This window comes from Bos indicus x Bos taurus, chromosome 1 (assembly GCF_003369695.1).
Source record: "Bos indicus x Bos taurus breed Angus x Brahman F1 hybrid chromosome 1, Bos_hybrid_MaternalHap_v2.0, whole genome shotgun sequence".
Lineage (NCBI taxonomy): Eukaryota > Metazoa > Chordata > Mammalia > Artiodactyla > Bovidae > Bos > Bos indicus x Bos taurus.
Genome location: NC_040076.1, coordinates 11,006,438 through 11,011,666, shown reverse-complemented (window position 1 = coordinate 11,011,666; position 5,229 = coordinate 11,006,438). Strand labels below are relative to the sequence as shown.

Sequence of the window (5,229 nt, the reverse complement as noted above, 5' to 3'; positions counted from 1 at the left end):
ATTATATGGAAATAGCACAGAGCACCATATGGGAAATAATTCTAAGTATTGGGAATTCTCTGCTAACCATGAGTAAATTCCATAGCTAAATGCAATAACCAACGTTACTAGACCTCACCTCACATGGTTACAGTATCTGTACATCAGTTCAATTTAATTTAGTCACTCAGTCTTGTCCGACTCTTTGCAACCCCATGGACTGCAGCACACCAGGCTTCCCTGTCCATCACCAACTCCAGAAGCTTGCTCAAACTTATGTCAATCGAGTTAGTGATGCCATTCAACCATCTCATCCTCTGTCATCCCTTTCTCTTTCTGCCTTCAGTCTTTCCCAGCATCAGGGTCTTTTCAAATTAGTCAGTTCTTTGCATCAGGTGGCCAAAGTATTGGAGTTTCAGCTTCAACATCAGTCCTTCTAATGAACATTCAGGACTGATCTCCTTTAGGATGGACTGGTTGGATCTCCTTGCAGTCCAAGGAACTCTCAAGAGTCTCCTCCAATACCAGTTCAAAAGCATCAATTCTTCGGCACTCAGCTTTCTTTATAGTCCAACTCTCACATCCATACGTGACTATTGGAAAAACCATAGCTTTGACTATGACCTTTGTTGGCAAAGTAATGTCTCTGCTTTTTAATATGCTAAGTTGGTTATAGCTTTTCTTCCAAGGAGCAGGAGTCTTTTAATTGCATAGCTACAGTCACCATCTGCAGTGATTTTGGAGCCCAAAATAACAGAGTCTGTCACTGTTTCCACTGTTTTCCTATCTATTTGCCATGAAGTGATGGGGCCAGATGCCATGACCTTAGTTTTCTGAATGTTGAGTTTTAAGCCAACTTTTTCACTTTCCTCTTTCAGTTTCATCATGAGGTTCTTTAGTTCTTCTTTGCTTTCTGACATAAGTGTGGAGTCATCTTCATATCTGAGGTTATTGATATTTCTCCCAGCAATCTTGATTCCAATCTGTACCTAGATGGATAGATGGAGTCAAATATATCATGGACACTAAATAAACATTTGTTGAATTGAACTGAAGTAACTCAGGGTTCCTTTTTTTTTTTTTTTTTTCTTCTCTGGTGATTCTCAGTGTTAAAAATGTATATTCAGAGCAACAAAACAAGGGTAGTGTGTGATATATAGATTGACCTCATGAGTTATGTTGAACAAGACATCATCGCTTTTCATGAACACAATTGAAATCTTCCCCAATAGAAACTAACTCTGAAAATGCAGTAACTGAAGAACAAAGATGCCAAACTTGAATATAATCAGAGACTTTATGATTCCAAGAAATTATCTGCACTCTACAATTTTATTTATCCATCACCATAATCCTCTTAATTGAAAGAACAAGATAGTGAATAATGTTTAAGAAAATGTAGAGTTTTGCACAGAATACTAAGGGATATGAAACACAATTCACATATCAGAATGAAAGTGAAAATGAAAATTCTTGCTAATGTAAGACCTTAACTGAGCAGAATTTAAAATAGACTGCTCTTGCAAAGTATATAGTCAAATTGGAAATATTGCCAAAAGTTTTTAAAATTTCCCTATGATTATACTGAGTAACATCACGTATAGGAATTTATCCTTTCACTTTCAATTTATCAACTTCACTTTCACTTTTCTTGCATTGGAGAAGGAAATGGCAACCTACTCCAGTGTTCTTGCCTGGAGAATCCCAGGGAGGGCAGAGCCTGGTGGGCTGCCGTCTATGGGGTCGCACAGAGTCGGACACGACTGAAGCGCCTTAGCAGCAGCAGTATAAACAGCAGGAAATTGAAAGCAACCTAAATTAAGAATAATAGATTATGTATTTCTATGTAATCTTATAACAATTATAGTCACTATATTTAAATGTACAAGTAGATACCAAATGAAAAGCAATATTTTAATGTAGTTCTAAGATTATAAAGATAAAACAATGTCTACCATTGCTTAGGCAGTAAAGAGATGGGAATTTTCATATACTATATCAATAATCAGAAAAATATATGATAAAAATATTGGTTTGTAGTGCAAACCAAATTGCATAAGAAAGGTACCAACCAAAAGCATACCTGTATTTTTGAGATATTAACTCCATGAGACCAAGATTTTCATTGCATTCATCTTTGTTTCCTAGCACTGTGCCCAGCCTATGCTGCTGCTGCTGCTGCTGCTCAGTCGCTTCAGTCTTGTCCGACTCTGTGCAACTCCACAGAGGGCAGCCCACCAGGCTCCCCGGTCCCTGGGATTCTTCAGGCAAGAACACAGGAGTGGGTTGCCATTTCCCTCTCCAGTGCCCAGCCCATAGGAGATGTTTAATAAATGTTGCTTGAAAGAACATAATCTATTAATCAATCAAAGATAAAATGGGGCTCTCAGTTCTCTCTCCTGAAATTGTGCAGAATTCCAATAATTATAATAGCTTTATTTGTTTCAATAGTGCTACCATTTCACAGGTCTTCCCTCCTCTTTAGTGGGGGAAAAGAACCACTATGGGCCTCCAACTCTTACTTATTTTAAGTATATCTTATGAATATACTTATATTCATCCAAAATATAAAACAATGCATTTCATCTGGGTCTAATTTAATTTCAGAAATGATATTTTGTAAAAATGCAATCTCAGTCAAGAAAGAACAGAAATATTTTGATTATATTGAATTTACCATTACAGATTCATCTCTTCAGCTACCTTTATTAAAAATATATTAGCAATCATAGTCTGTACATCTACATAACCTCATGACTTTAAATATTAATTTGAAAAATCTATTCAGTCACTTAGTCATGTCCAGCTGCTTGTGACCCTGTGGACTGTAGCCTGCCAGGCTCTTCTGTCTATGGAATGTTCAAGGCAAGCATATTGGAGTGGGTTTCTATTTCCTTCTCCAGAGGATCGAATGTGTGTCTCTTGCATCTCCTGCATTGACTGGCAGATTCTTTACCACTGTGCCTCCTGAGAATACCATTTATATTCAGCAAAATTATATATGTAGAAGGATTTCCCTTTGAGAAATATATTTTAATAACATTTATCACCTTGTAATACTTTTCTTTCAAAAGAGATTGCTTAGCTTATTCATTACTTCTACAAATTCAAATGTCAAATAGACATTGTCTCCAGGAACAAAAGGAAACATGAATTTATGGAAAATGAGAAGAAAAGGAAATTAACCTCGTTATATCTAAATTATCACAGAGGCTGCTTTTCCTGCAGGAGCCCCTATCATTATGAAAACCACACCTCTTACCTGCAGGCACAGGGGGATGTCCACCAAAGCACAATTTAAATCAAGAAGCTTTGTGTGATAAACAAAGGCATGTAGATGAAATACACCCAGTGCTTCAAGTTATTGCAGAAATGTATGAGGATTTCCTTGATGGTTCTGCAGCTAAAGAACCCACCTGCATGCAGGAGACAGACACAGGAGATTTGGGTTCAATCCCTGGGTCAGGAAGATCCCCTGGAGGAAGAAATGGCAACCCACTCTGGTAATCTTGCCTAGAGAATCCCATGGACAGAGGAGCCTGGGAACAGAGGCTACATACAGTCCAAAGGGTCACAAAGAGTCAGACAAGACTAAGCCTGTATGCAGATGCCAGTGTTTACCTTGATGTGTCAATGTCTCCAAAGAGACAAAGGCATAAGGAAACGATTCTTACAGTGCAGAATACAGCTTTGTTTGGTGACTGATTCTGTAAGCTCTGTATCATCCACAGGGATTTTCAAGAAAAGAGGAGAAAAATAACTATTCTTTTGAGAAAAGAATTGTCCCCTTTTCTTGTTAGTTTCAAAGATATAGAAGAAAAAATAAGTGGAATAAGTTCTTTTTGGCTCACTGTGGCACTCAAATCTCTCTGTGTGTCAGAATCCTTTTATCTTTTACATTTATTCTTAAAAACAAGAATTGAAATTTTATCAGCTCGGGGCATAGAATCTGCAAATTAAAAATGTATAGTATTTAAAACTTTATATATTCTTCAAGTGTGAAGGAAGTCCCTCTTTTATATCTCTAATCATCAAAGAACAAAAGATTTTAAGTTCAAGAAGTCAGTATTATTGTACCCTATATTGCACTGTATTTCAAAACTTTCTAATTTAGTGATTTATTCATTTATTTATTCAACAGATTTTTACAGAAGGCCAATATACATTATGAAATTTATTCTTTACTGGGGATACAATAATTTTTAAAAATTCTTGGTCTTATGGATTTTACATGGTGAAGTGAAAGTGTTGGTCATTCAATTGTGTCCGACTCTTTGAGACCCCATGGACTGTAGCCCATCAGGCTCCTCTGCCTGTGGAATTCTCCAGGCAAGGATACTGGAGTGAGTTGCCATTCCCTGCTCCAGGGGATATTCCTGACCTGGGTCTTGGTGATTGAACCCAGGTCTCCTGCACTGCAGGCAGATTCTTTACCATTTGAACCACCAGGGAAGCTTGCTCTTATCTATTTTACATGGTATATTTTAAAATAACATAAAAATAAGTTAATTGCATAGCTTTTAGAAGCAAGCACTATTTTTTAAAAAACAGGAACAAACCAGAGAGCCAAGAAATAGATCCACATAAATATAGTCAACTGATCTTTGTCAAGGAAACAAAGGCAATACAAGGAAGCAAAAATGGTCTTTTCACCAAATGTTGCTGCAACAACTGGACATCGACATGCAAAAAAAAGAAAATGAACCTAGATACAAATCTTACACCCTCCACAAGAATTAACTCAAAATAGATAACAGATCTAAATGTAAAACCTAAAACTTTAAAACCCCTAGAAGATTACATAAGAAAAACCCTACATGAACTTTGGAATGGTAATGACTTTTTAATTTTCTCAAACATGGCATGCTTCATGAATTTGCATGTCATCCTGGAGCAGGGGCCATGCTAATCTTCTTCATATCATTCCAGTTTTAGTACATGTGCTGCCAAAGCGAGCATGGCAATAGCTTTTAGATACAATGCCAAAGGCACAGCCCATGAAAGAAACTGATAAGCTGGACTTCATCAAAATTAAAAAATTCTGCTCTTTGAAAGACATTATCAAGAAAATAAGACAAACCACAGACTGGGAAAAAAATATTTGCAAAAACCACATCTAACAAAGAACAATTATCAAAATAGACAAAGAACTTCTAAAACTCAACAGTAAGAAAACAAACAGGCTTCCCCCAGTGGCTCAGACAGTAAAGAATCTGTCTGTAAAGCAGGAAACCCCAGTTCAAGCCCTGG

General features: G+C 36.9%; 1 non-coding gene across 1 annotated transcript; it reads right to left on the bottom strand.

Moving 5' to 3' along the window:
- Positions 1-4,831: 4,831 nt before the first annotated feature.
- Positions 4,832-4,938, bottom strand: LOC113899341. The gene has a single exon (XR_003512901.1). It is a non-coding gene; the product is annotated as a U6 spliceosomal RNA (small nuclear RNA).
- Between the last annotated feature and the right edge of the window lie 291 nt (positions 4,939-5,229).